Source organism: Haliotis cracherodii, unplaced genomic scaffold (genome assembly GCF_022045235.1).
Source record: "Haliotis cracherodii isolate W230 unplaced genomic scaffold, xgHalCrac1.p SCAF_15, whole genome shotgun sequence".
In the NCBI taxonomy this organism is placed as follows: Eukaryota; Metazoa; Mollusca; class Gastropoda; order Lepetellida; family Haliotidae; genus Haliotis; species Haliotis cracherodii.
The window spans coordinates 4390871-4414608 of NW_027266270.1; the positions used below are offsets into that span (position 1 = coordinate 4390871).

The following is a 23738-nucleotide window of genomic DNA, read 5'->3' on the forward strand; positions in this document are numbered from 1 at the left end:
CCAAGCTATCAGATGCCTCCATAGCTCAGTGGATAGAGCACTGGTCTTGTAAACCAGGGGTCGTGAGTTCGATCCTCACTGGGGGCTAGATATCCTTTGCCGGAATTTTAGCCTTTTGCAGTTGAATTGATCAAACCTCTTATTGGAGAACCACGAGGAAGTGCTGTGGAAGCAGCCTCCGTAGCCCAGTGGTAAGAGCACTGGTCTCGTAAACCAGGGGTCGTGAGTTCGATCCTCACCGGGGGCTATGTTGTAGCTTTATTTTGAAAATCCAATCGTTTTTTTCCTATTCAAGTGAGCGCAGTCTCAACTTTGAAGCCAATCATTTGTCACATGATCGGGAACAATTGAGTGATCAAGACAGTGACATTGACGACAAAACCCATGAGTTGCGCGTGCCCTTTGATACCCAAGCGCAGGCCTCCTTTTAAATCTTAAATCGACACCCAAGCCTTCAAATTTCCGATGCCTTTGCCTTGACTCGGCTCAGCAAGTGTCGTTTAACACATATTTTAAAGTGTACAAAATGTATCTGTTCACTTTCCATTTAAATAAGACACCCGTTGCAATACCACTGGTTGAAGGTGTGTTTGAGATGTGTCATATTAGCTCCTTTTGCAGGAGTTGTGCTTCTGAGTATAGTTGTCGAGAGTGAACATAAGGATTAATAAGTCACCACCCATGGCTAACTGCCTCCATAGCTCAGTGGATAGAGCACTGGTCTTGTAAACCAGGGGTCGTGAGTTCGATCCTCACTGGGGGCTCATTCTTCTTTTACAGTTTTTTTTATCACCCAGGAGTCAGTAAACGATTGCTGTCACGCGGATACTATATTTCTCCTTAGAGGCCAATAAACCAACCGGCACTCGTTTTAGCTGCATCAACATGTGAGAATAGTCAGCTTACAACCAAATTCTATGTATCTTAAGAGGTAAAGAAGAGAGTGAGATAAAATACCCGAACCTCCTATTGACCTAATTAATGTTTGTCTTCACCTGCCTTCTGTTTTCAATTCAACAGGTAAAATGTTCATTAGTTTCCTTATCAGAATGTATTTGACTGTTTAAAAACGTGGCTGGGTGTTTTGCAGTGAAAATGTTGACCTGTCTATCAGCTGCCCCGGTGGCACAATCGGTTAGCGAACCGTACTTATAGTCAGTACCTTCCCCATGAACACCATGGGATGAGGAATGCGGAGGTTGTGAGTTCGAGCCTCACCCGGGGCATGCTTGCTTTTATTGACTGCTCTGACAGTTTGACCAACACTGTCGCTTCCAATTCACAACCACTCATTATAGCAGACATGTGGCAGGTGAAATGCATCTTCTAAGCAAAACTTACACATTTTCCTTAGTCTGAAAGTTATAATACCCAACGTGAATGGTGTTTACACAGACTATTGACTACAATCGACCAGCCCTCGCGACCAGCAGCTGTTAAAACCGCGGCGCCTTTCACCAAGCTATCAGATGCCTCCATAGCTCAGTGGATAGAGCACTGGTCTTGTAAACCAGGGGTCGTGAGTTCGATCCTCACTGGGGGCCAGATATCCTTTGCCGGAATTTTAGCCTTTTGCAGTTGAATTGATCAAACCTCTTATTGGAGAACCACGAGGAAGTGCTGTGGAAGCAGCCTCCGTAGCTCAGTGGTAAGAGCACTGGTCTCGTAAACCAGGGGTCGTGAGTTCGATCCTCACCGGGGGCTATGTTGTAGCTTTATTTTGAAAATCCAATCGTTTTTTTCCTATTCAAGTGAGCGCAGTCTCAACTTTGAAGCCAATCATTTGTCACATGATCGGGAACAATTGAGTGATCAAGACAGTGACATTGACGACAAAACCCATGAGTTGCGCGTGCCCTTTGATACCCAAGCGCAGGCCTCCTTTTAAATCTTAAATCGACACCCAAGCCTTCAAATTTCCGATGCCTTTGCCTTGACTCGGCTCAGCAAGTGTCGTTTAACACATATTTTAAAGTGTACAAAATGTATCTGTTCACTTTCCATTTAAATAAGACACCCGTTGCAATACCACTGGTTGAAGGTGTGTTTGAGATGTGTCATATTAGCTCCTTTTGCAGGAGTTGTGCTTCTGAGTATAGTTGTCGAGAGTGAACATAAGGATTAATAAGTCACCACCCATGGCTAACTGCCTCCATAGCTCAGTGGATAGAGCACTGGTCTTGTAAACCAGGGGTCGTGAGTTCGATCCTCACTGGGGGCTCATTCTTCTTTTACAGTTTTTTTTATCACCCAGGAGTCAGTAAACGATTGCTGTCACGCGGATACTATATTTCTCCTTAGAGGCAAATAAACCAACCGGCACTCGTTTTAGCTGCATCAACATGTGAGAATAGTCAGCTTACAACCAAATTCTATGTATCTTAAGAGGTAAAGAAGAGAGTGAGATAAAATACCCGAACCTCCTATTGACCTAATTAATGTTTGTCTTCACCTGCCTTCTGTTTTCAATTCAACAGGTAAAATGTTCATTAGTTTCCTTATCAGAATGTATTTGACTGTTTGAAACGTGGCTGGGTGTTTTGCAGTGAAAATGTTGACCTGTCTATTAGCGCGCCGTACTTATAGTCAGTACCTTCCCCATGAACACCATGGGATGAGGAATGCGGAGGTTGTGAGTTCGAGCCTCACCCGGGGCATGCTTGCTTTTATTGACTGCTCTGACAGTTTGACCAACACTGTCGCTTCCAATTCACAACCACTCATTATAGCAGATATGTGGCAGGTGAAATGCATCTTCTAAGCAAAACTTACACATTTTCCTTAGTCTGAAAGTTATAATACCCAACGTGAATGGTGTTTACACAGACTATTGACTACAATCGACCAGCCCTCGCGACCAGCAGCTGTTAAAACCGCGGCGCCTTTCCCCAAGCTATCAGATGCCTCCATAGCTCAGTGGATAGAGCACTGGTCTTGTAAACCAGGGGTCGTGAGTTCGATCCTCACTGGGGGCTAGATATCCTTTGCCGGAATTTTAGCCTTTTGCAGTTGAATTGATCAAACCTCTTATTGGAGAACCACGAGGAAGTGCTGTGGAAGCAGCCTCCGTAGCTCAGTGGTAAGAGCACTGGTCTCGTAAACCAGGGGTCGTGAGTTCGATCCTCACCGGGGGCTATGTTGTAGCTTTATTTTGAAAATCCAATCGTTTTTTTCCTATTCAAGTGAGCGCAGTCTCAACTTTGAAGCCAATCATTTGTCACATGATCGGGAACAATTGAGTGATCAAGACAGTGACATTGACGACAAAACCCATGAGTTGCGCGTGCCCTTTGATACCCAAGCGCAGGCCTCCTTTTAAATCTTAAATCGACACCCAAGCCTTCAAATTTCCGATGCCTTTGCCTTGACTCGGCTCAGCAAGTGTCGTTTAACACATATTTTAAAGTGTACAAAATGTATCTGTTCACTTTCCATTTAAATAAGACACCCGTTGCAATACCACTGGTTGAAGGTGTGTTTGAGATGTGTCATATTAGCTCCTTTTGCAGGAGTTGTGCTTCTGAGTATAGTTGTCGAGAGTGAACATAAGGATTAATAAGTCACCACCCATGGCTAACTGCCTCCATAGCTCAGTGGATAGAGCACTGGTCTTGTAAACCAGGGGTCGTGAGTTCGATCCTCACTGTGGGCTCATTCTTCTTTTACAGTTTTTTTTATCACCCAGGAGTCAGTAAACGATTGCTGTCACGCGGATACTATATTTCTCCTTAGAGGCAAATAAACCAACCGGCACTCGTTTTAGCTGCATCAACATGTGAGAATAGTCAGCTTACAACCAAATTCTATGTATCTTAAGAGGTAAAGAAGAGAGTGAGATAAAATACCCGAACCTCCTATTGACCTAATTAATGTTTGTCTTCACCTGCCTTCTGTTTTCAATTCAACAGGTAAAATGTTCATTAGTTTCCTTATCAGAATGTATTTGACTGTTTGAAACGTGGCTGGGTGTTTTGCAGTGAAAATGTTGACCTGTCTATTAGCGCGCCGTACTTATAGTCAGTACCTTCCCCATGAACACCATGGGATGAGGAATGCGGAGGTTGTGAGTTCGAGCCTCACCCGGGGCATGCTTGCTTTTATTGACTGCTCTGACAGTTTGACCAACACTGTCGCTTCCAATTCACAACCACTCATTATAGCAGACATGTGGCAGGTGAAATGCATCTTCTAAGCAAAACTTACACATTTTCCTTAGTCTGAAAGTTATGATACCCAACGTGAATGGTGTTTACACAGACTATTGACTACAATCGACCAGCCCTCGCGACCAGCAGCTGTTAAAACCGCGGCGCCTTTCACCAAGCTATCAGATGCCTCCATAGCTCAGTGGATAGAGCACTGGTCTTGTAAACCAGGGGTCGTGAGTTCGATCCTCACTGGGGGCTAGATATCCTTTGCCGGAATTTTAGCCTTTTGCAGTTGAATTGATCAAACCTCTTATTGGAGAACCACGAGGAAGTGCTGTGGAAGCAGCCTCCGTAGCTCAGTGGTAAGAGCACTGGTCTCGTAAACCAGGGGTCGTGAGTTCGATCCTCACCGGGGGCTATGTTGTAGCTTTATTTTGAAAATCCAATCGTTTTTTTCCTATTCAAGTGAGCGCAGTCTCAACTTTGAAGCCAATCATTTGTCACATGATCGGGAACAATTGAGTGATCAAGACAGTGACATTGACGACAAAACCCATGAGTTGCGCGTGCCCTTTGATACCCAAGCGCAGGCCTCCTTTTAAATCTTAAATCGACACCCAAGCCTTCAAATTTCCGATGCCTTTGCCTTGACTCGGCTCAGCAAGTGTCGTTTAACACATATTTTAAAGTGTACAAAATGTATCTGTTCACTTTCCATTTAAATAAGACACCCGTTGCAATACCACTGGTTGAAGGTGTGTTTGAGATGTGTCATATTAGCTCCTTTTGCAGGAGTTGTGCTTCTGAGTATAGTTGTCGAGAGTGAACATAAGGATTAATAAGTCACCACCAATGGCTAACTGCCTCCATAGCTCAGTGGATAGAGCACTGGTCTTGTAAACCAGGGGTCGTGAGTTCGATCCTCACTGTGGGCTCATTCTTCTTTTACAGTTTTTTTTATCACCCAGGAGTCAATAAAAGATTGCTGTCACGCGGATACTATATTTCTCCTTAGAGGCCAATAAACCAACCGGCACTCGTTTTAGCTGCATCAACATGTGAGAATAGTCAGCTTACAACCAAATTCTATGTATCTTAAGAGGTAAAGAAGAGAGTGAGATAAAATACCCGAACCTCCTATTGACCTAATTAATGTTTGTCTTCACCTGCCTTCTGTTTTCAATTCAACAGGTAAAATGTTTATTAGTTTCCTTATCAGAATGTATTTGACTGTTTAAAAACGTGGCTGGGTGTTTTGCAGTGAAAATGTTGACCTGTCTATCAGCTGCCCCGGTGGCACAATCGGTTAGCGCGCCGTACTTATAGTCAGTACCTTCCCCATGAACACCATGGGATGAGGAATGCGGAGGTTGTGAGTTCGAGCCTCACCCGGGGCATGCTTGCTTTTATTGACTGCTCTGACAGTTTGACCAACACTGTCGCTTCCAATTCACAACCACTCATTATAGCAGATATGTGGCAGGTGAAATGCATCTTCTAAGCAAAACTTACATATTTTCCTTAGTCTGAAAGTTATAATACCCAACGTGAATGGTGTTTACACAGACTATTGACTACAATCGACCAGCCCTCGCGACCAGCAGCTGTTAAAACCGCGGCGCCTTTCCCCAAGCTATCAGATGCCTCCATAGCTCAGTGGATAGAGCACTGGTCTTGTAAACCAGGGGTCGTGAGTTCGATCCTCACTGGGGGCTAGATATCCTTTGCCGGAATTTTAGCCTTTTGCAGTTGAATTGATCAAACCTCTTATTGGAGAACCACGAGGAAGTGCTGTGGAAGCAGCCTCCGTAGCCCAGTGGTAAGAGCACTGGTCTCGTAAACCAGGGGTCGTGAGTTCGATCCTCACCGGGGGCTATGTTGTAGCTTTATTTTGAAAATCCAATCGTTTTTTTCCTATTCAAGTGAGCGCAGTCTCAACTTTGAAGCCAATCATTTGTCACATGATCGGGAACAATTGAGTGATCAAGACAGTGACATTGACGACAAAACCCATGAGTTGCGCGTGCCCTTTGATACCCAAGCGCAGGCCTCCTTTTAAATCTTAAATCGACACCCAAGCCTTCAAATTTCCGATGCCTTTGCCTTGACTCGGCTCAGCAAGTGTCGTTTAACACATATTTTAAAGTGTACAAAATGTATCTGTTCACTTTCCATTTAAATAAGACACCCGTTGCAATACCACTGGTTGAAGGTGTGTTTGAGATGTGTCATATTAGCTCCTTTTGCAGGAGTTGTGCTTCTGAGTATAGTTGTCGAGAGTGAACATAAGGATTAATAAGTCACCACCCATGGCTAACTGCCTCCATAGCTCAGTGGATAGAGCACTGGTCTTGTAAACCAGGGGTCGTGAGTTCGATCCTCACTGGGGGCTCATTCTTCTTTTACAGTTTTTTTTATCACCCAGGAGTCAGTAAACGATTGCTGTCACGCGGATACTATATTTCTCCTTAGAGGCCAATAAACCAACCGGCACTCGTTTTAGCTGCATCAACATGTGAGAATAGTCAGCTTACAACCAAATTCTATGTATCTTAAGAGGTAAAGAAGAGAGTGAGATAAAATACCCGAACCTCCTATTGACCTAATTAATGTTTGTCTTCACCTGCCTTCTGTTTTCAATTCAACAGGTAAAATGTTTATTAGTTTCCTTATCAGAATGTATTTGACTGTTTAAAAACGTGGCTGGGTGTTTTGCAGTGAAAATGTTGACCTGTCTATCAGCTGCCCCGGTGGCACAATCGGTTAGCGCGCCGTACTTATAGTCAGTACCTTCCCCATGAACACCATGGGATGAGGAATGCGGAGGTTGTGAGTTCGAGCCTCACCCGGGGCATGCTTGCTTTTATTGACTGCTCTGACAGTTTGACCAACACTGTCGCTTCCAATTCACAACCACTCATTATAGCAGATATGTGGCAGGTGAAATGCATCTTCTAAGCAAAACTTACACATTTTCCTTAGTCTGAAAGTTATAATACCCAACGTGAATGGTGTTTACACAGACTATTGACTACAATCGACCAGCCCTCGCGACCAGCAGCTGTTAAAACCGCGGCGCCTTTCCCCAAGCTATCAGATGCCTCCATAGCTCAGTGGATAGAGCACTGGTCTTGTAAACCAGGGGTCGTGAGTTCGATCCTCACTGGGGGCTAGATATCCTTTGCCGGAATTTTAGCCTTTTGCAGTTGAATTGATCAAACCTCTTATTGGAGAACCACGAGGAAGTGCTGTGGAAGCAGCCTCCGTAGCCCAGTGGTAAGAGCACTGGTCTCGTAAACCAGGGGTCGTGAGTTCGATCCTCACCGGGGGCTATGTTGTAGCTTTATTTTGAAAATCCAATCGTTTTTTTCCTATTCAAGTGAGCGCAGTCTCAACTTTGAAGCCAATCATTTGTCACATGATCGGGAACAATTGAGTGATCAAGACAGTGACATTGACGACAAAACCCATGAGTTGCGCGTGCCCTTTGATACCCAAGCGCAGGCCTCCTTTTAAATCTTAAATCGACACCCAAGCCTTCAAATTTCCGATGCCTTTGCCTTGACTCGGCTCAGCAAGTGTCGTTTAACACATATTTTAAAGTGTACAAAATGTATCTGTTCACTTTCCATTTAAATAAGACACCCGTTGCAATACCACTGGTTGAAGGTGTGTTTGAGATGTGTCATATTAGCTCCTTTTGCAGGAGTTGTGCTTCTGAGTATAGTTGTCGAGAGTGAACATAAGGATTAATAAGTCACCACCCATGGCTAACTGCCTCCATAGCTCAGTGGATAGAGCACTGGTCTTGTAAACCAGGGGTCGTGAGTTCGATCCTCACTGGGGGCTCATTCTTCTTTTACAGTTTTTTTTATCACCCAGGAGTCAGTAAACGATTGCTGTCACGCGGATACTATATTTCTCCTTAGAGGCAAATAAACCAACCGGCACTCGTTTTAGCTGCATCAACATGTGAGAATAGTCAGCTTACAACCAAATTCTATGTATCTTAAGAGGTAAAGAAGAGAGTGAGATAAAATACCCGAACCTCCTATTGACCTAATTAATGTTTGTCTTCACCTGCCTTCTGTTTTCAATTCAACAGGTAAAATGTTCATTAGTTTCCTTATCAGAATGTATTTGACTGTTTGAAACGTGGCTGGGTGTTTTGCAGTGAAAATGTTGACCTGTCTATTAGCGCGCCGTACTTATAGTCAGTACCTTCCCCATGAACACCATGGGATGAGGAATGCGGAGGTTGTGAGTTCGAGCCTCACCCGGGGCATGCTTGCTTTTATTGACTGCTCTGACAGTTTGACCAACACTGTCGCTTCCAATTCACAACCACTCATTATAGCAGACATGTGGCAGGTGAAATGCATCTTCTAAGCAAAACTTACACATTTTCCTTAGTCTGAAAGTTATGATACCCAACGTGAATGGTGTTTACACAGACTATTGACTACAATCGACCAGCCCTCGCGACCAGCAGCTGTTAAAACCGCGGCGCCTTTCCCCAAGCTATCAGATGCCTCCATAGCTCAGTGGATAGAGCACTGGTCTTGTAAACCAGGGGTCGTGAGTTCGATCCTCACTGGGGGCTAGATATCCTTTGCCGGAATTTTAGCCTTTTGCAGTTGAATTGATCAAACCTCTTATTGGAGAACCACGAGGAAGTGCTGTGGAAGCAGCCTCCGTAGCTCAGTGGTAAGAGCACTGGTCTCGTAAACCAGGGGTCGTGAGTTCGATCCTCACCGGGGGCTATGTTGTAGCTTTATTTTGAAAATCCAATCGTTTTTTTCCTATTCAAGTGAGCGCAGTCTCAACTTTGAAGCCAATCATTTGTCACATGATCGGGAACAATTGAGTGATCAAGACAGTGACATTGACGACAAAACCCATGAGTTGCGCGTGCCCTTTGATACCCAAGCGCAGGCCTCCTTTTAAATCTTAAATCGACACCCAAGCCTTCAAATTTCCGATGCCTTTGCCTTGACTCGGCTCAGCAAGTGTCGTTTAACACATATTTTAAAGTGTACAAAATGTATCTGTTCACTTTCCATTTAAATAAGACACCCGTTGCAATACCACTGGTTGAAGGTGTGTTTGAGATGTGTCATATTAGCTCCTTTTGCAGGAGTTGTGCTTCTGAGTATAGTTGTCGAGAGTGAACATAAGGATTAATAAGTCACCACCCATGGCTAACTGCCTCCATAGCTCAGTGGATAGAGCACTGGTCTTGTAAAGCAGGGGTCGTGAGTTCGATCCTCACTGGGGGCTCATTCTTCTTTTACAGTTTTTTTTATCACCCAGGAGTCAGTAAACGATTGCTGTCACGCGGATACTATATTTCTCCTTAGAGGCCAATAAACCAACCGGCACTCGTTTTAGCTGCATCAACATGTGAGAATAGTCAGCTTACAACCAAATTCTATGTATCTTAAGAGGTAAAGAAGAGAGTGAGATAAAATACCCGAACCTCCTATTGACCTAATTAATGTTTGTCTTCACCTGCCTTCTGTTTTCAATTCAACAGGTAAAATGTTCATTAGTTTCCTTATCAGAATGTATTTGACTGTTTAAAAACGTGGCTGGGTGTTTTGCAGTGAAAATGTTGACCTGTCTATCAGCTGCCCCGGTGGCACAATCGGTTAGCGCGCCGTACTTATAGTCAGTACCTTCCCCATGAACACCATGGGATGAGGAATGCGGAGGTTGTGAGTTCGAGCCTCACCCGGGGCATGCTTGCTTTTATTGACTGCTCTGACAGTTTGACCAACACTGTCGCTTCCAATTCACAACCACTCATTATAGCAGACATGTGGCAGGTGAAATGCATCTTCTAAGCAAAACTTACACATTTTCCTTAGTCTGAAAGTTATAATACCCAACGTGAATGGTGTTTACACAGACTATTGACTACAATCGACCAGCCCTCGCGACCAGCAGCTGTTAAAACCGCGGCGCCTTTCACCAAGCTATCAGATGCCTCCATAGCTCAGTGGATAGAGCACTGGTCTTGTAAACCAGGGGTCGTGAGTTCGATCCTCACTGGGGGCTAGATATCCTTTGCCGGAATTTTAGCCTTTTGCAGTTGAATTGATCAAACCTCTTATTGGAGAACCACGAGGAAGTGCTGTGGAAGCAGCCTCCGTAGCTCAGTGGTAAGAGCACTGGTCTCGTAAACCAGGGGTCGTGAGTTCGATCCTCACCGGGGGCTATGTTGTAGCTTTATTTTGAAAATCCAATCGTTTTTTTCCTATTCAAGTGAGCGCAGTCTCAACTTTGAAGCCAATCATTTGTCACATGATCGGGAACAATTGAGTGATCAAGACAGTGACATTGACGACAAAACCCATGAGTTGCGCGTGCCCTTTGATACCCAAGCGCAGGCCTCCTTTTAAATCTTAAATCGACACCCAAGCCTTCAAATTTCCGATGCCTTTGCCTTGACTCGGCTCAGCAAGTGTCGTTTAACACATATTTTAAAGTGTACAAAATGTATCTGTTCACTTTCCATTTAAATAAGACACCCGTTGCAATACCACTGGTTGAAGGTGTGTTTGAGATGTGTCATATTAGCTCCTTTTGCAGGAGTTGTGCTTCTGAGTATAGTTGTCGAGAGTGAACATAAGGATTAATAAGTCACCACCAATGGCTAACTGCCTCCATAGCTCAGTGGATAGAGCACTGGTCTTGTAAACCAGGGGTCGTGAGTTCGATCCTCACTGGGGGCATTTTTTTACAGTTTTTTTTATCACCCAGGAGTCAGTAAAAGATTGCTGTCACGCGGATACTATATTTCTCCTTAGAGGCCAATAAACCAACCGGCACTCGTTTTAGCTGCATCAACATGTGAGAATAGTCAGCTTACAACCAAATTCTATGTATCTTAAGAGGTAAAGAAGAGAGTGAGATAAAATACCCGAACCTCCTATTGACCTAATTAATGTTTGTCTTCACCTGCCTTCTGTTTTCAATTCAACAGGTAAAATGTTCATTAGTTTCCTTATCAGAATGTATTTGACTGTTTGAAACGTGGCTGGGTGTTTTGCAGTGAAAATGTTGACCTGTCTATCAGCTGCCCCGGTGGCACAATCGGTTAGCGCGCCGTACTTATAGTCAGTACCTTCCCCATGAACACCATGGGATGAGGAATGCGGAGGTTGTGAGTTCGAGCCTCACCCGGGGCATGCTTGCTTTTATTGACTGCTCTGACAGTTTGACCAACACTGTCGCTTCCAATTCACAACCACTCATTATAGCAGACATGTGGCAGGTGAAATGCATCTTCTAAGCAAAACTTACACATTTTCCTTAGTCTGAAAGTTATAATACCCAACGTGAATGGTGTTTACACAGACTATTGACTACAATCGACCAGCCCTCGCGACCAGCAGCTGTTAAAACCGCGGCGCCTTTCCCCAAGCTATCAGATGCCTCCATAGCTCAGTGGATAGAGCACTGGTCTTGTAAACCAGGGGTCGTGAGTTCGATCCTCACTGGGGGCTAGATATCCTTTGCCGGAATTTTAGCCTTTTGCAGTTGAATTGATCAAACCTCTTATTGGAGAACCACGAGGAAGTGCTGTGGAAGCAGCCTCCGTAGCCCAGTGGTAAGAGCACTGGTCTCGTAAACCAGGGGTCGTGAGTTCGATCCTCACCGGGGGCTATGTTGTAGCTTTATTTTGAAAATCCAATCGTTTTTTTCCTATTCAAGTGAGCGCAGTCTCAACTTTGAAGCCAATCATTTGTCACATGATCGGGAACAATTGAGTGATCAAGACAGTGACATTGACGACAAAACCCATGAGTTGCGCGTGCCCTTTGATACCCAAGCGCAGGCCTCCTTTTAAATCTTAAATCGACACCCAAGCCTTCAAATTTCCGATGCCTTTGCCTTGACTCGGCTCAGCAAGTGTCGTTTAACACATATTTTAAAGTGTACAAAATGTATCTGTTCACTTTCCATTTAAATAAGACACCCGTTGCAATACCACTGGTTGAAGGTGTGTTTGAGATGTGTCATATTAGCTCCTTTTGCAGGAGTTGTGCTTCTGAGTATAGTTGTCGAGAGTGAACATAAGGATTAATAAGTCACCACCCATGGCTAACTGCCTCCATAGCTCAGTGGATAGAGCACTGGTCTTGTAAACCAGGGGTCGTGAGTTCGATCATCACTGGGGGCTCATTCTTCTTTTACAGTTTTTTTTATCACCCAGGAGTCAGTAAACGATTGCTGTCACGCGGATACTATATTTCTCCTTAGAGGCAAATAAACCAACCGGCACTCGTTTTAGCTGCATCAACATGTGAGAATAGTCAGCTTACAACCAAATTCTATGTATCTTAAGAGGTAAAGAAGAGAGTGAGATAAAATACCCGAACCTCCTATTGACCTAATTAATGTTTGTCTTCACCTGCCTTCTGTTTTCAATTCAACAGGTAAAATGTTCATTAGTTTCCTTATCAGAATGTATTTGACTGTTTGAAACGTGGCTGGGTGTTTTGCAGTGAAAATGTTGACCTGTCTATTAGCGCGCCGTACTTATAGTCAGTACCTTCCCCATGAACACCATGGGATGAGGAATGCGGAGGTTGTGAGTTCGAGCCTCACCCGGGGCATGCTTGCTTTTATTGACTGCTCTGACAGTTTGACCAACACTGTCGCTTCCAATTCACAACCACTCATTATAGCAGACATGTGGCAGGTGAAATGCATCTTCTAAGCAAAACTTACACATTTTCCTTAGTCTGAAAGTTATGATACCCAACGTGAATGGTGTTTACACAGACTATTGACTACAATCGACCAGCCCTCGCGACCAGCAGCTGTTAAAACCGCGGCGCCTTTCACCAAGCTATCAGATGCCTCCATAGCTCAGTGGATAGAGCACTGGTCTTGTAAACCAGGGGTCGTGAGTTCGATCCTCACTGGGGGCTAGATATCCTTTGCCGGAATTTTAGCCTTTTGCAGTTGAATTGATCAAACCTCTTATTGGAGAACCACGAGGAAGTGCTGTGGAAGCAGCCTCCGTAGCTCAGTGGTAAGAGCACTGGTCTCGTAAACCAGGGGTCGTGAGTTCGATCCTCACCGGGGGCTATGTTGTAGCTTTATTTTGAAAATCCAATCGTTTTTTTCCTATTCAAGTGAGCGCAGTCTCAACTTTGAAGCCAATCATTTGTCACATGATCGGGAACAATTGAGTGATCAAGACAGTGACATTGACGACAAAACCCATGAGTTGCGCGTGCCCTTTGATACCCAAGCGCAGGCCTCCTTTTAAATCTTAAATCGACACCCAAGCCTTCAAATTTCCGATGCCTTTGCCTTGACTCGGCTCAGCAAGTGTCGTTTAACACATATTTTAAAGTGTACAAAATGTATCTGTTCACTTTCCATTTAAATAAGACACCCGTTGCAATACCACTGGTTGAAGGTGTGTTTGAGATGTGTCATATTAGCTCCTTTTGCAGGAGTTGTGCTTCTGAGTATAGTTGTCGAGAGTGAACATAAGGATTAATAAGTCACCACCAATGGCTAACTGCCTCCATAGCTCAGTGGATAGAGCACTGGTCTTGTAAACCAGGGGTCGTGAGTTCGATCCTCACTGTGGGCTCATTCTTCTTTTACAGTTTTTTTTATCACCCAGGAGTCAATAAAAGATTGCTGTCACGCGGATACTATATTTCTCCTTAGAGGCCAATAAACCAACCGGCACTCGTTTTAGCTGCATCAACATGTGAGAATAGTCAGCTTACAACCAAATTCTATGTATCTTAAGAGGTAAAGAAGAGAGTGAGATAAAATACCCGAACCTCCTATTGACCTAATTAATGTTTGTCTTCACCTGCCTTCTGTTTTCAATTCAACAGGTAAAATGTTTATTAGTTTCCTTATCAGAATGTATTTGACTGTTTAAAAACGTGGCTGGGTGTTTTGCAGTGAAAATGTTGACCTGTCTATCAGCTGCCCCGGTGGCACAATCGGTTAGCGCGCCGTACTTATAGTCAGTACCTTCCCCATGAACACCATGGGATGAGGAATGCGGAGGTTGTGAGTTCGAGCCTCACCCGGGGCATGCTTGCTTTTATTGACTGCTCTGACAGTTTGACCAACACTGTCGCTTCCAATTCACAACCACTCATTATAGCAGATATGTGGCAGGTGAAATGCATCTTCTAAGCAAAACTTACACATTTTCCTTAGTCTGAAAGTTATAATACCCAACGTGAATGGTGTTTACACAGACTATTGACTACAATCGACCAGCCCTCGCGACCAGCAGCTGTTAAAACCGCGGCGCCTTTCCCCAAGCTATCAGATGCCTCCATAGCTCAGTGGATAGAGCACTGGTCTTGTAAACCAGGGGTCGTGAGTTCGATCCTCACTGGGGGCTAGATATCCTTTGCCGGAATTTTAGCCTTTTGCAGTTGAATTGATCAAACCTCTTATTGGAGAACCACGAGGAAGTGCTGTGGAAGCAGCTTCCGTAGCTCAGTGGTAAGAGCACTGGTCTCGTAAACCAGGGGTCGTGAGTTCGATCCTCACCGGGGGCTATGTTGTAGCTTTATTTTGAAAATCCAATCGTTTTTTTCCTATTCAAGTGAGCGCAGTCTCAACTTTGAAGCCAATCATTTGTCACATGATCGGGAACAATTGAGTGATCAAGACAGTGACATTGACGACAAAACCCATGAGTTGCGCGTGCCCTTTGATACCCAAGCGCAGGCCTCCTTTTAAATCTTAAATCGACACCCAAGCCTTCAAATTTCCGATGCCTTTGCCTTGACTCGGCTCAGCAAGTGTCGTTTAACACATATTTTAAAGTGTACAAAATGTATCTGTTCACTTTCCATTTAAATAAGACACCCGTTGCAATACCACTGGTTGAAGGTGTGTTTGAGATGTGTCATATTAGCTCCTTTTGCAGGAGTTGTGCTTCTGAGTATAGTTGTCGAGAGTGAACATAAGGATTAATAAGTCACCACCCATGGCTAACTGCCTCCATAGCTCAGTGGATAGAGCACTGGTCTTGTAAACCAGGGGTCGTGAGTTCGATCCTCACTGGGGGCTCATTCTTCTTTTACAGTTTTTTTTATCACCCAGGAGTCAGTAAACGATTGCTGTCACGCGGATACTATATTTCTCCTTAGAGGCCAATAAACCAACCGGCACTCGTTTTAGCTGCATCAACATGTGAGAATAGTCAGCTTACAACCAAATTCTATGTATCTTAAGAGGTAAAGAAGAGAGTGAGATAAAATACCCGAACCTCCTATTGACCTAATTAATGTTTGTCTTCACCTGCCTTCTGTTTTCAATTCAACAGGTAAAATGTTCATTAGTTTCCTTATCAGAATGTATTTGACTGTTTAAAAACGTGGCTGGGTGTTTTGCAGTGAAAATGTTGACCTGTCTATCAGCTGCCCCGGTGGCACAATCGGTTAGCGCGCCGTACTTATAGTCAGTACCTTCCCCATGAACACCATGGGATGAGGAATGCGGAGGTTGTGAGTTCGAGCCTCACCCGGGGCATGCTTGCTTTTATTGACTGCTCTGACAGTTTGACCAACACTGTCGCTTCCAATTCACAACCACTCATTATAGCAGACATGTGGCAGGTGAAATGCATCTTCTAAGCAAAACTTACACATTTTCCTTAGTCTGAAAGTTATAATACCCAACGTGAATGGTGTTTACACAGACTATTGACTACAATCGACCAGCCCTCGCGACCAGCAGCTGTTAAAACCGCGGCGCCTTTCACCAAGCTATCAGATGCCTCCATAGCTCAGTGGATAGAGCACTGGTCTTGTAAACCAGGGGTCGTGAGTTCGATCCTCACTGGGGGCTAGATATCCTTTGCCGGAATTTTAGCCTTTTGCAGTTGAATTGATCAAACCTCTTATTGGAGAACCACGAGGAAGTGCTGTGGAAGCAGCCTCCGTAGCTCAGTGGTAAGAGCACTGGTCTCGTAAACCAGGGGTCGTGAGTTCGATCCTCACCGGGGGCTATGTTGTAGCTTTATTTTGAAAATCCAATCGTTTTTTTCCTATTCAAGTGAGCGCAGTCTCAACTTTGAAGCCAATCATTTGTCACATGATCGGGAACAATTGAGTGATCAAGACAGTGACATTGACGACAAAACCCATGAGTTGCGCGTGCCCTTTGATACCCAAGCGCAGGCCTCCTTTTAAATCTTAAATCGACACCCAAGCCTTCAAATTTCCGATGCCTTTGCCTTGACTCGGCTCAGCAAGTGTCGTTTAACACATATTTTAAAGTGTACAAAATGTATCTGTTCACTTTCCATTTAAATAAGACACCCGTTGCAATACCACTGGTTGAAGGTGTGTTTGAGATGTGTCATATTAGCTCCTTTTGCAGGAGTTGTGCTTCTGAGTATAGTTGTCGAGAGTGAACATAAGGATTAATAAGTCACCACCCATGGCTAACTGCCTCCATAGCTCAGTGGATAGAGCACTGGTCTTGTAAACCAGGGGTCGTGAGTTCGATCCTCACTGGGGGCATTTTTTTACATTTTTTTTATCACCCAGGAGTCAGTAAAAGATTGCTGTCACGCGGATACTATATTTCTCCTTAGAGGCCAATAAACCAACCGGCACTCGTTTTAGCTGCATCAACATGTGAGAATAGTCAGCTTACAACCAAATTCTATGTATCTTAAGAGGTAAAGAAGAGAGTGAGATAAAATACCCGAACCTCCTATTGACCTAATTAATGTTTGTCTTCACCTGCCTTCTGTTTTCAATTCAACAGGTAAAATGTTTATTAGTTTCCTTATCAGAATGTATTTGACTGTTTAAAAACGTGGCTGGGTGTTTTGCAGTGAAAATGTTGACCTGTCTATCAGCTGCCCCGGTGGCACAATCGGTTAGCGCGCCGTACTTATAGTCAGTACCTTCCCCATGAACACCATGGGATGAGGAATGCGGAGGTTGTGAGTTCGAGCCTCACCCGGGGCATGCTTGCTTTTATTGACTGCTCTGACAGTTTGACCAACACTGTCGCTTCCAATTCACAACCACTCATTATAGCAGATATGTGGCAGGTGAAATGCATCTTCTAAGCAAAACTTACACATTTTCCTTAGTCTGAAAGTTATAATACCCAACGTGAATGGTGTTTACACAGACTATTGACTACAATCGACCAGCCCTCGCGACCAGCAGCTGTTAAAACCGCGGCGCCTTTCCCCAAGCTATCAGATGCCTCCATAGCTCAGTGGATAGAGCACTGGTCTTGTAAACCAGGGGTCGTGAGTTCGATCCTCACTGGGGGCTAGATATCCTTTGCCGGAATTTTAGCCTTTTGCAGTTGAATTGATCAAACCTCTTATTGGAGAACCACGAGGAAGTGCTGTGGAAGCAGCTTCCGTAGCTCAGTGGTAAGAGCACTGGTCTCGTAAACCAGGGGTCGTGAGTTCGATCCTCACCGGGGGCTATGTTGTAGCTTTATTTTGAAAATCCAATCGTTTTTTTCCTATTCAAGTGAGCGCAGTCTCAACTTTGAAGCCAATCATTTGTCACATGATCGGGAACAATTGAGTGATCAAGACAGTGACATTGACGACAAAACCCATGAGTTGCGCGTGCCCTTTGATACCCAAGCGCAGGCCTCCTTTTAAATCTTAAATCGACACCCAAGCCTTCAAATTTCCGATGCCTTTGCCTTGACTCGGCTCAGCAAGTGTCGTTTAACACATATTTTAAAGTGTACAAAATGTATCTGTTCACTTTCCATTTAAATAAGACACCCGTTGCAATACCACTGGTTGAAGGTGTGTTTGAGATGTGTCATATTAGCTCCTTTTGCAGGAGTTGTGCTTCTGAGTATAGTTGTCGAGAGTGAACATAAGGATTAATAAGTCACCACCCATGGCTAACTGCCTCCATAGCTCAGTGGATAGAGCACTGGTCTTGTAAACCAGGGGTCGTGAGTTCGATCCTCACTGGGGGCTCATTCTTCTTTTACAGTTTTTTTTATCACCCAGGAGTCAGTAAACGATTGCTGTCACGCGGATACTATATTTCTCCTTAGAGGCCAATAAACCAACCGGCACTCGTTTTAGCTGCATCAACATGTGAGAATAGTCAGCTTACAACCAAATTCTATGTATCTTAAGAGGTAAAGAAGAGAGTGAGATAAAATACCCGAACCTCCTATTGACCTAATTAATGTTTGTCTTCACCTGCCTTCTGTTTTCAATTCAACAGGTAAAATGTTTATTAGTTTCCTTATCAGAATGTATTTGACTGTTTAAAAACGTGGCTGGGTGTTTTGCAGTGAAAATGTTGACCTGTCTATCAGCTGCCCCGGTGGCACAATCGGTTAGCGCGCCGTACTTATAGTCAGTACCTTCCCCATGAACACCATGGGATGAGGAATGCGGAGGTTGTGAGTTCGAGCCTCACCCGGGGCATGCTTGCTTTTATTGACTGCTCTGACAGTTTGACCAACACTGTCGCTTCCAATTCACAACCACTCATTATAGCAGACATGTGGCAGGTGAAATGCATCTTCTAAGCAAAACTTACACATTTTCCTTAGTCTGAAAGTTATGATACCCAACGTGAATGGTGTTTACACAGACTATTGACTACAATCGACCAGCCCTCGCGACCAGCAGCTGTTAAAACCGCGGCGCCTTTCACCAAGCTATCAGATGCCTCCATAGCTCAGTGGATAGAGCACTGGTCTTGTAAACCAGGGGTCGTGAGTTCGATCCTCACTGGGGGCTAGATATCCTTTGCCGGAATTTTAGCCTTTTGCAGTTGAATTGATCAAACCTCTTATTGGAGAACCACGAGGAAGTGCTGTGGAAGCAGCTTCCGTAGCTCAGTGGTAAGAGCACTGGTCTCGTAAACCAGGGGTCGTGAGTTCGATCCTCACCGGGGGCTATGTTGTAGCTTTATTTTGAAAATCCAATCGTTTTTTTCCTATTCAAGTGAGCGCAGTCTCAACTTTGAAGCCAATCATTTGTCACATGATCGGGAACAATTGAGTGATCAAGACAGTGACATTGACGACAAAACCCATGAGTTGCGCGTGCCCTTTGATACCCAAGCGCAGGCCTCCTTTTAAATCTTAAATCGACACCCAAGCCTTCAAATTTCCGATGCCTTTGCCTTGACTCGGCTCAGCAAGTGTCGTTTAACACATATTTTAAAGTGTACAAAATGTATCTGTTCACTTTCCATTTAAATAAGACACCCGTTGCAATACCACTGGTTGAAGGTGTGTTTGAGATGTGTCATATTAGCTCCTTTTGCAGGAGTTGTGCTTCTGAGTATAGTTGTCGAGAGTGAACATAAGGATTAATAAGTCACCACCCATGGCTAACTGCCTCCATAGCTCAGTGGATAGAGCACTGGTCTTGTAAACCAGGGGTCGTGAGTTCGATCCTCACTGGGGGCTCATTCTTCTTTTACAGTTTTTTTTATCACCCAGGAGTCAGTAAACGATTGCTGTCACGCGGATACTATATTTCTCCTTAGAGGCCAATAAACCAACCGGCACTCGTTTTAGCTGCATCAACATGTGAGAATAGTCAGCTTACAACCAAATTCTATGTATCTTAAGAGGTAAAGAAGAGAGTGAGATAAAATACCCGAACCTCCTATTGACCTAATTAATGTTTGTCTTCACCTGCCTTCTGTTTTCAATTCAACAGGTAAAATGTTCATTAGTTTCCTTATCAGAATGTATTTGACTGTTTAAAAACGTGGCTGGGTGTTTTGCAGTGAAAATGTTGACCTGTCTATCAGCTGCCCCGGTGGCACAATCGGTTAGCGCGCCGTACTTATAGTCAGTACCTTCCCCATGAACACCATGGGATGAGGAATGCGGAGGTTGTGAGTTCGAGCCTCACCCGGGGCATGCTTGCTTTTATTGACTGCTCTGACAGTTTGACCAACACTGTCGCTTCCAATTCACAACCACTCATTATAGCAGACATGTGGCAGATGAAATGCATCTTCTAAGCAAAACTTACACATTTTCCTTAGTCTGAAAGTTATGATACCCAACGTGAATGGTGTTTACACAGACTATTGACTACAATCGACCAGCCCTCGCGACCAGCAGCTGTTAAAACCGCGGCGCCTTTCACCAAGCTATCAGATGCCTCCATAGCTCAGTGGATAGAGCACTGGTCTTGTAAACCAGGGGTCGTGAGTTCGATCCTCACTGGGGGCTAGATATCCTTTGCCGGAATTTTAGCCTTTTGCAGTTGAATTGATCAAACCTCTTATTGGAGAACCACGAGGAAGTGCTGTGGAAGCAGCCTCCGTAGCTCAGTGGTAAGAGCACTGGTCTCGTAAACCAGGGGTCGTGAGTTCGATCCTCACCGGGGGCTATGTTGTAGCTTTATTTTGAAAATCCAATCGTTTTTTTCCTATTCAAGTGAGCGCAGTCTCAACTTTGAAGCCAATCATTTGTCACATGATCGGGAACAATTGAGTGATCAAGACAGTGACATTGACGACAAAACCCATGAGTTGCGCGTGCCCTTTGATACCCAAGCGCAGGCCTCCTTTTAAATCTTAAATCGACACCCAAGCCTTCAAATTTCCGATGCCTTTGCCTTGACTCGGCTCAGCAAGTGTCGTTTAACACATATTTTAAAGTGTACAAAATGTATCTGTTCACTTTCCATTTAAATAAGACACCCGTTGCAATACCACTGGTTGAAGGTGTGTTTGAGATGTGTCATATTAGCTCCTTTTGCAGGAGTTGTGCTTCTGAGTATAGTTGTCGAGAGTGAACATAAGGATTAATAAGTCACCACCCATGGCTAACTGCCTCCATAGCTCAGTGGATAGAGCACTGGTCTTGTAAACCAGGGGTCGTGAGTTCGATCCTCACTGGGGGCATTTTTTTACATTTTTTTTATCACCCAGGAGTCAGTAAAAGATTGCTGTCACGCGGATACTATATTTCTCCTTAGAGGCCAATAAACCAACCGGCACTCGTTTTAGCTGCATCAACATGTGAGAATAGTCAGCTTACAACCAAATTCTATGTATCTTAAGAGGTAAAGAAGAGAGTGAGATAAAATACCCGAACCTCCTATTGACCTAATTAATGTTTGTCTTCACCTGCCTTCTGTTTTCAATTCAACAGGTAAAATGTTCATTAGTTTCCTTATCAGAATGTATTTGACTGTTTGAAACGTGGCTGGGTGTTTTGCAGTGAAAATGTTGACCTGTCTATCAGCTGCCCCGGTGGCACAATCGGTTAGCGCGCCGTACTTATAGTCAGTACCTTCCCCATGAACACCATGGGATGAGGAATGCGGAGGTTGTGAGTTCGAGCCTCACCCGGGGCATGCTTGCTTTTATTGACTGCTCTGACAGTTTGACCAACACTGTCGCTTCCAATTCACAACCACTCATTATAGCAGACATGTGGCAGGTGAAATGCATCTTCTAAGCAAAACTTACACATTTTCCTTAGTCTGAAAGTTATAATACCCAACGTGAATGGTGTTTACACAGACTATTGACTACAATCGACCAGCCCTCGCGACCAGCAGCTGTTAAAACCGCGGCGCCTTTCCCCAAGCTATCAGATGCCTCCATAGCTCAGTGGATAGAGCACTGGTCTTGTAAACCAGGGGTCGTGAGTTCGATCCTCACTGGGGGCTAGATATCCTTTGCCGGAATTTTAGCCTTTTGCAGTTGAATTGATCAAACCTCTTATTGGAGAACCACGAGGAAGTGCTGTGGAAGCAGCCTCCGTAGCCCAGTGGTAAGAGCACTGGTCTCGTAAACCAGGGGTCGTGAGTTCGATCCTCACCGGGGGCTATGTTGTAGCTTTATTTTGAAAATCCAATCGTTTTTTTCCTATTCAAGTGAGCGCAGTCTCAACTTTGAAGCCAATCATTTGTCACATGATCGGGAACAATTGAGTGATCAAGACAGTGACATTGACGACAAAACCCATGAGTTGCGCGTGCCCTTTGATACCCAAGCGCAGGCCTCCTTTTAAATCTTAAATCGACACCCAAGCCTTCAAATTTCCGATGCCTTTGCCTTGACTCGGCTCAGCAAGTGTCGTTTAACACATATTTTAAAGTGTACAAAATGTATCTGTTCACTTTCCATTTAAATAAGACACCCGTTGCAATACCACTGGTTGAAGGTGTGTTTGAGATGTGTCATATTAGCTCCTTTTGCAGGAGTTGTGCTTCTGAGTATAGTTGTCGAGAGTGAACATAAGGATTAATAAGTCACCACCCATGGCTAACTGCCTCCATAGCTCAGTGGATAGAGCACTGGTCTTGTAAACCAGGGGTCGTGAGTTCGATCCTCACTGGGGGCTCATTCTTCTTTTACAGTTTTTTTTATCACCCAGGAGTCAGTAAACAATTGCTGTCACGCGGATACTATATTTCTCCTTAGAGGCCAATAAACCAACCGGCACTCGTTTTAGCTGCATCAACATGTGAGAATAGTCAGCTTACAACCAAATTCTATGTATCTTAAGAGGTAAAGAAGAGAGTGAGATAAAATACCCGAACCTCCTATTGACCTAATTAATGTTTGTCTTCACCTGCCTTCTGTTTTCAATTCAACAGGTAAAATGTTCATTAGTTTCCTTATCAGAATGTATTTGACTGTTTAAAAACGTGGCTTGGTGTTTTGCAGTGAAAATGTTGACCTGTCTATCAGTTGCCCCGGTGGCACAATCGGTTAGCGCGCCGTACTTATAGTCAGTACCTTCCCCATGAACACCATGGGATGAGGAATGCGGAGGTTGTGAGTTCGAGCCTCACCCGGGGCATGCTTGCTTTTATTGACTGCTCTGACAGTTTGACCAACACTGTCGCTTCCAATTCACAACCACTCATTATAGCAGACATGTGGCAGGTGAAATGCATCTTCTAAGCAAAACTTACACATTTTCCTTAGTCTGAAAGTTATGATACCCAACGTGAATGGTGTTTACACAGACTATTGACTACAATCGACCAGCCCTCGCGACCAGCAGCTGTTAAAACCGCGGCGCCTTTCACCAAGCTATCAGATGCCTCCATAGCTCAGTGGATAGAGCACTGGTCTTGTAAACCAGGGGTCGTGAGTTCGATCCTCACTGGGGGCTAGATATCCTTTGCCGGAATTTTAGCCTTTTGCAGTTGAATTGATCAAACCTCTTATTGGAGAACCACGAGGAAGTGCTGTGGAAGCAGCCTCCGTAGCTCAGTGGTAAGAGCACTGGTCTCGTAAACCAGGGGTCGTGAGTTCGATCCTCACCGGGGGCTATGTTGTAGCTTTATTTTGAAAATCCAATCGTTTTTTTCCTATTCAAGTGAGCGCAGTCTCAACTTTGAAGCCAATCATTTGTCACATGATCGGGAACAATTGAGTGATCAAGACAGTGACATTGACGACAAAACCCATGAGTTGCGCGTGCCCTTTGATACCCAAGCGCAGGCCTCCTTTTAAATCTTAAATCGACACCCAAGCCTTCAAATTTCCGATGCCTTTGCCTTGACTCGGCTCAGCAAGTGTCGTTTAACACATATTTTAAAGTGTACAAAATGTATCTGTTCACTTTCCATTT

The 23738-nt window shown here is 44.3% G+C and overlaps 62 non-coding genes across 62 annotated transcripts; all 62 read left to right on the forward strand.

Annotated features, from left to right (window-relative positions):
* The first annotated feature begins 14 nt into the window (after positions 1-14).
* Trnat-ugu (transfer RNA threonine (anticodon UGU)) lies at positions 15-87 on the forward strand. Its single transcript has one exon. It is a non-coding gene; the product is annotated as a tRNA-Thr (tRNA).
* An 87-nt stretch (positions 88-174) lies between these two features.
* Positions 175-247, forward strand: Trnat-cgu (transfer RNA threonine (anticodon CGU)). Its single transcript has one exon. It is a non-coding gene; the product is annotated as a tRNA-Thr (tRNA).
* Positions 248-691: 444 nt separating this feature from the next.
* Trnat-ugu (transfer RNA threonine (anticodon UGU)) lies at positions 692-764 on the forward strand. Its single transcript has one exon. It is a non-coding gene; the product is annotated as a tRNA-Thr (tRNA).
* Positions 765-1116: 352 nt separating this feature from the next.
* On the forward strand, positions 1117-1226 carry Trnai-uau (transfer RNA isoleucine (anticodon UAU)). The gene is made up of 2 exons: positions 1117-1154; positions 1191-1226. It is a non-coding gene; the product is annotated as a tRNA-Ile (tRNA).
* A 245-nt stretch (positions 1227-1471) lies between these two features.
* Trnat-ugu (transfer RNA threonine (anticodon UGU)) lies at positions 1472-1544 on the forward strand. Its single transcript has one exon. It is a non-coding gene; the product is annotated as a tRNA-Thr (tRNA).
* Positions 1545-1631: 87 nt separating this feature from the next.
* Trnat-cgu (transfer RNA threonine (anticodon CGU)) lies at positions 1632-1704 on the forward strand. Its single transcript has one exon. It is a non-coding gene; the product is annotated as a tRNA-Thr (tRNA).
* A 444-nt stretch (positions 1705-2148) lies between these two features.
* On the forward strand, positions 2149-2221 carry Trnat-ugu (transfer RNA threonine (anticodon UGU)). Its single transcript has one exon. It is a non-coding gene; the product is annotated as a tRNA-Thr (tRNA).
* Positions 2222-2902: 681 nt separating this feature from the next.
* On the forward strand, positions 2903-2975 carry Trnat-ugu (transfer RNA threonine (anticodon UGU)). Its single transcript has one exon. It is a non-coding gene; the product is annotated as a tRNA-Thr (tRNA).
* An 87-nt stretch (positions 2976-3062) lies between these two features.
* Positions 3063-3135, forward strand: Trnat-cgu (transfer RNA threonine (anticodon CGU)). The gene has a single exon. It is a non-coding gene; the product is annotated as a tRNA-Thr (tRNA).
* Positions 3136-3579: 444 nt separating this feature from the next.
* Trnat-ugu (transfer RNA threonine (anticodon UGU)) lies at positions 3580-3652 on the forward strand. Its single transcript has one exon. It is a non-coding gene; the product is annotated as a tRNA-Thr (tRNA).
* Positions 3653-4333: 681 nt separating this feature from the next.
* Trnat-ugu (transfer RNA threonine (anticodon UGU)) lies at positions 4334-4406 on the forward strand. Its single transcript has one exon. It is a non-coding gene; the product is annotated as a tRNA-Thr (tRNA).
* An 87-nt stretch (positions 4407-4493) lies between these two features.
* Trnat-cgu (transfer RNA threonine (anticodon CGU)) lies at positions 4494-4566 on the forward strand. Its single transcript has one exon. It is a non-coding gene; the product is annotated as a tRNA-Thr (tRNA).
* Positions 4567-5010: 444 nt separating this feature from the next.
* Positions 5011-5083, forward strand: Trnat-ugu (transfer RNA threonine (anticodon UGU)). Its single transcript has one exon. It is a non-coding gene; the product is annotated as a tRNA-Thr (tRNA).
* Positions 5084-5435: 352 nt separating this feature from the next.
* Positions 5436-5545, forward strand: Trnai-uau (transfer RNA isoleucine (anticodon UAU)). Its single transcript has 2 exons — positions 5436-5473; positions 5510-5545. It is a non-coding gene; the product is annotated as a tRNA-Ile (tRNA).
* Positions 5546-5790: 245 nt separating this feature from the next.
* Positions 5791-5863, forward strand: Trnat-ugu (transfer RNA threonine (anticodon UGU)). The gene has a single exon. It is a non-coding gene; the product is annotated as a tRNA-Thr (tRNA).
* An 87-nt stretch (positions 5864-5950) lies between these two features.
* Trnat-cgu (transfer RNA threonine (anticodon CGU)) lies at positions 5951-6023 on the forward strand. The gene has a single exon. It is a non-coding gene; the product is annotated as a tRNA-Thr (tRNA).
* A 444-nt stretch (positions 6024-6467) lies between these two features.
* On the forward strand, positions 6468-6540 carry Trnat-ugu (transfer RNA threonine (anticodon UGU)). The gene has a single exon. It is a non-coding gene; the product is annotated as a tRNA-Thr (tRNA).
* A 352-nt stretch (positions 6541-6892) lies between these two features.
* Trnai-uau (transfer RNA isoleucine (anticodon UAU)) lies at positions 6893-7002 on the forward strand. The gene is made up of 2 exons: positions 6893-6930; positions 6967-7002. It is a non-coding gene; the product is annotated as a tRNA-Ile (tRNA).
* Positions 7003-7247: 245 nt separating this feature from the next.
* Trnat-ugu (transfer RNA threonine (anticodon UGU)) lies at positions 7248-7320 on the forward strand. Its single transcript has one exon. It is a non-coding gene; the product is annotated as a tRNA-Thr (tRNA).
* An 87-nt stretch (positions 7321-7407) lies between these two features.
* On the forward strand, positions 7408-7480 carry Trnat-cgu (transfer RNA threonine (anticodon CGU)). The gene has a single exon. It is a non-coding gene; the product is annotated as a tRNA-Thr (tRNA).
* A 444-nt stretch (positions 7481-7924) lies between these two features.
* Positions 7925-7997, forward strand: Trnat-ugu (transfer RNA threonine (anticodon UGU)). Its single transcript has one exon. It is a non-coding gene; the product is annotated as a tRNA-Thr (tRNA).
* A 681-nt stretch (positions 7998-8678) lies between these two features.
* Trnat-ugu (transfer RNA threonine (anticodon UGU)) lies at positions 8679-8751 on the forward strand. The gene has a single exon. It is a non-coding gene; the product is annotated as a tRNA-Thr (tRNA).
* Positions 8752-8838: 87 nt separating this feature from the next.
* Positions 8839-8911, forward strand: Trnat-cgu (transfer RNA threonine (anticodon CGU)). Its single transcript has one exon. It is a non-coding gene; the product is annotated as a tRNA-Thr (tRNA).
* A 444-nt stretch (positions 8912-9355) lies between these two features.
* Positions 9356-9428, forward strand: Trnat-ugu (transfer RNA threonine (anticodon UGU)). Its single transcript has one exon. It is a non-coding gene; the product is annotated as a tRNA-Thr (tRNA).
* A 352-nt stretch (positions 9429-9780) lies between these two features.
* On the forward strand, positions 9781-9890 carry Trnai-uau (transfer RNA isoleucine (anticodon UAU)). The gene is made up of 2 exons: positions 9781-9818; positions 9855-9890. It is a non-coding gene; the product is annotated as a tRNA-Ile (tRNA).
* A 245-nt stretch (positions 9891-10135) lies between these two features.
* On the forward strand, positions 10136-10208 carry Trnat-ugu (transfer RNA threonine (anticodon UGU)). Its single transcript has one exon. It is a non-coding gene; the product is annotated as a tRNA-Thr (tRNA).
* Positions 10209-10295: 87 nt separating this feature from the next.
* Trnat-cgu (transfer RNA threonine (anticodon CGU)) lies at positions 10296-10368 on the forward strand. Its single transcript has one exon. It is a non-coding gene; the product is annotated as a tRNA-Thr (tRNA).
* A 444-nt stretch (positions 10369-10812) lies between these two features.
* On the forward strand, positions 10813-10885 carry Trnat-ugu (transfer RNA threonine (anticodon UGU)). Its single transcript has one exon. It is a non-coding gene; the product is annotated as a tRNA-Thr (tRNA).
* A 346-nt stretch (positions 10886-11231) lies between these two features.
* Positions 11232-11341, forward strand: Trnai-uau (transfer RNA isoleucine (anticodon UAU)). Its single transcript has 2 exons — positions 11232-11269; positions 11306-11341. It is a non-coding gene; the product is annotated as a tRNA-Ile (tRNA).
* Positions 11342-11586: 245 nt separating this feature from the next.
* Trnat-ugu (transfer RNA threonine (anticodon UGU)) lies at positions 11587-11659 on the forward strand. Its single transcript has one exon. It is a non-coding gene; the product is annotated as a tRNA-Thr (tRNA).
* An 87-nt stretch (positions 11660-11746) lies between these two features.
* On the forward strand, positions 11747-11819 carry Trnat-cgu (transfer RNA threonine (anticodon CGU)). The gene has a single exon. It is a non-coding gene; the product is annotated as a tRNA-Thr (tRNA).
* A 444-nt stretch (positions 11820-12263) lies between these two features.
* Trnat-ugu (transfer RNA threonine (anticodon UGU)) lies at positions 12264-12336 on the forward strand. The gene has a single exon. It is a non-coding gene; the product is annotated as a tRNA-Thr (tRNA).
* A 681-nt stretch (positions 12337-13017) lies between these two features.
* Positions 13018-13090, forward strand: Trnat-ugu (transfer RNA threonine (anticodon UGU)). Its single transcript has one exon. It is a non-coding gene; the product is annotated as a tRNA-Thr (tRNA).
* An 87-nt stretch (positions 13091-13177) lies between these two features.
* Positions 13178-13250, forward strand: Trnat-cgu (transfer RNA threonine (anticodon CGU)). The gene has a single exon. It is a non-coding gene; the product is annotated as a tRNA-Thr (tRNA).
* Positions 13251-13694: 444 nt separating this feature from the next.
* On the forward strand, positions 13695-13767 carry Trnat-ugu (transfer RNA threonine (anticodon UGU)). The gene has a single exon. It is a non-coding gene; the product is annotated as a tRNA-Thr (tRNA).
* Positions 13768-14119: 352 nt separating this feature from the next.
* Positions 14120-14229, forward strand: Trnai-uau (transfer RNA isoleucine (anticodon UAU)). Its single transcript has 2 exons — positions 14120-14157; positions 14194-14229. It is a non-coding gene; the product is annotated as a tRNA-Ile (tRNA).
* Positions 14230-14474: 245 nt separating this feature from the next.
* On the forward strand, positions 14475-14547 carry Trnat-ugu (transfer RNA threonine (anticodon UGU)). The gene has a single exon. It is a non-coding gene; the product is annotated as a tRNA-Thr (tRNA).
* An 87-nt stretch (positions 14548-14634) lies between these two features.
* On the forward strand, positions 14635-14707 carry Trnat-cgu (transfer RNA threonine (anticodon CGU)). Its single transcript has one exon. It is a non-coding gene; the product is annotated as a tRNA-Thr (tRNA).
* Positions 14708-15151: 444 nt separating this feature from the next.
* Positions 15152-15224, forward strand: Trnat-ugu (transfer RNA threonine (anticodon UGU)). The gene has a single exon. It is a non-coding gene; the product is annotated as a tRNA-Thr (tRNA).
* Positions 15225-15576: 352 nt separating this feature from the next.
* Positions 15577-15686, forward strand: Trnai-uau (transfer RNA isoleucine (anticodon UAU)). The gene is made up of 2 exons: positions 15577-15614; positions 15651-15686. It is a non-coding gene; the product is annotated as a tRNA-Ile (tRNA).
* A 245-nt stretch (positions 15687-15931) lies between these two features.
* On the forward strand, positions 15932-16004 carry Trnat-ugu (transfer RNA threonine (anticodon UGU)). The gene has a single exon. It is a non-coding gene; the product is annotated as a tRNA-Thr (tRNA).
* An 87-nt stretch (positions 16005-16091) lies between these two features.
* Trnat-cgu (transfer RNA threonine (anticodon CGU)) lies at positions 16092-16164 on the forward strand. The gene has a single exon. It is a non-coding gene; the product is annotated as a tRNA-Thr (tRNA).
* Positions 16165-16608: 444 nt separating this feature from the next.
* Trnat-ugu (transfer RNA threonine (anticodon UGU)) lies at positions 16609-16681 on the forward strand. The gene has a single exon. It is a non-coding gene; the product is annotated as a tRNA-Thr (tRNA).
* A 346-nt stretch (positions 16682-17027) lies between these two features.
* Positions 17028-17137, forward strand: Trnai-uau (transfer RNA isoleucine (anticodon UAU)). The gene is made up of 2 exons: positions 17028-17065; positions 17102-17137. It is a non-coding gene; the product is annotated as a tRNA-Ile (tRNA).
* Positions 17138-17382: 245 nt separating this feature from the next.
* Trnat-ugu (transfer RNA threonine (anticodon UGU)) lies at positions 17383-17455 on the forward strand. Its single transcript has one exon. It is a non-coding gene; the product is annotated as a tRNA-Thr (tRNA).
* An 87-nt stretch (positions 17456-17542) lies between these two features.
* Trnat-cgu (transfer RNA threonine (anticodon CGU)) lies at positions 17543-17615 on the forward strand. The gene has a single exon. It is a non-coding gene; the product is annotated as a tRNA-Thr (tRNA).
* Positions 17616-18059: 444 nt separating this feature from the next.
* Trnat-ugu (transfer RNA threonine (anticodon UGU)) lies at positions 18060-18132 on the forward strand. The gene has a single exon. It is a non-coding gene; the product is annotated as a tRNA-Thr (tRNA).
* A 352-nt stretch (positions 18133-18484) lies between these two features.
* Trnai-uau (transfer RNA isoleucine (anticodon UAU)) lies at positions 18485-18594 on the forward strand. Its single transcript has 2 exons — positions 18485-18522; positions 18559-18594. It is a non-coding gene; the product is annotated as a tRNA-Ile (tRNA).
* Positions 18595-18839: 245 nt separating this feature from the next.
* Trnat-ugu (transfer RNA threonine (anticodon UGU)) lies at positions 18840-18912 on the forward strand. Its single transcript has one exon. It is a non-coding gene; the product is annotated as a tRNA-Thr (tRNA).
* An 87-nt stretch (positions 18913-18999) lies between these two features.
* Trnat-cgu (transfer RNA threonine (anticodon CGU)) lies at positions 19000-19072 on the forward strand. The gene has a single exon. It is a non-coding gene; the product is annotated as a tRNA-Thr (tRNA).
* A 444-nt stretch (positions 19073-19516) lies between these two features.
* On the forward strand, positions 19517-19589 carry Trnat-ugu (transfer RNA threonine (anticodon UGU)). The gene has a single exon. It is a non-coding gene; the product is annotated as a tRNA-Thr (tRNA).
* A 352-nt stretch (positions 19590-19941) lies between these two features.
* Trnai-uau (transfer RNA isoleucine (anticodon UAU)) lies at positions 19942-20051 on the forward strand. The gene is made up of 2 exons: positions 19942-19979; positions 20016-20051. It is a non-coding gene; the product is annotated as a tRNA-Ile (tRNA).
* Positions 20052-20296: 245 nt separating this feature from the next.
* Trnat-ugu (transfer RNA threonine (anticodon UGU)) lies at positions 20297-20369 on the forward strand. The gene has a single exon. It is a non-coding gene; the product is annotated as a tRNA-Thr (tRNA).
* Positions 20370-20456: 87 nt separating this feature from the next.
* Trnat-cgu (transfer RNA threonine (anticodon CGU)) lies at positions 20457-20529 on the forward strand. The gene has a single exon. It is a non-coding gene; the product is annotated as a tRNA-Thr (tRNA).
* A 444-nt stretch (positions 20530-20973) lies between these two features.
* Positions 20974-21046, forward strand: Trnat-ugu (transfer RNA threonine (anticodon UGU)). Its single transcript has one exon. It is a non-coding gene; the product is annotated as a tRNA-Thr (tRNA).
* Positions 21047-21391: 345 nt separating this feature from the next.
* Trnai-uau (transfer RNA isoleucine (anticodon UAU)) lies at positions 21392-21501 on the forward strand. Its single transcript has 2 exons — positions 21392-21429; positions 21466-21501. It is a non-coding gene; the product is annotated as a tRNA-Ile (tRNA).
* Positions 21502-21746: 245 nt separating this feature from the next.
* Trnat-ugu (transfer RNA threonine (anticodon UGU)) lies at positions 21747-21819 on the forward strand. Its single transcript has one exon. It is a non-coding gene; the product is annotated as a tRNA-Thr (tRNA).
* An 87-nt stretch (positions 21820-21906) lies between these two features.
* Positions 21907-21979, forward strand: Trnat-cgu (transfer RNA threonine (anticodon CGU)). The gene has a single exon. It is a non-coding gene; the product is annotated as a tRNA-Thr (tRNA).
* A 444-nt stretch (positions 21980-22423) lies between these two features.
* Trnat-ugu (transfer RNA threonine (anticodon UGU)) lies at positions 22424-22496 on the forward strand. Its single transcript has one exon. It is a non-coding gene; the product is annotated as a tRNA-Thr (tRNA).
* A 352-nt stretch (positions 22497-22848) lies between these two features.
* Positions 22849-22958, forward strand: Trnai-uau (transfer RNA isoleucine (anticodon UAU)). The gene is made up of 2 exons: positions 22849-22886; positions 22923-22958. It is a non-coding gene; the product is annotated as a tRNA-Ile (tRNA).
* A 245-nt stretch (positions 22959-23203) lies between these two features.
* On the forward strand, positions 23204-23276 carry Trnat-ugu (transfer RNA threonine (anticodon UGU)). Its single transcript has one exon. It is a non-coding gene; the product is annotated as a tRNA-Thr (tRNA).
* An 87-nt stretch (positions 23277-23363) lies between these two features.
* Trnat-cgu (transfer RNA threonine (anticodon CGU)) lies at positions 23364-23436 on the forward strand. Its single transcript has one exon. It is a non-coding gene; the product is annotated as a tRNA-Thr (tRNA).
* The last annotated feature ends 302 nt before the right edge of the window (positions 23437-23738 follow it).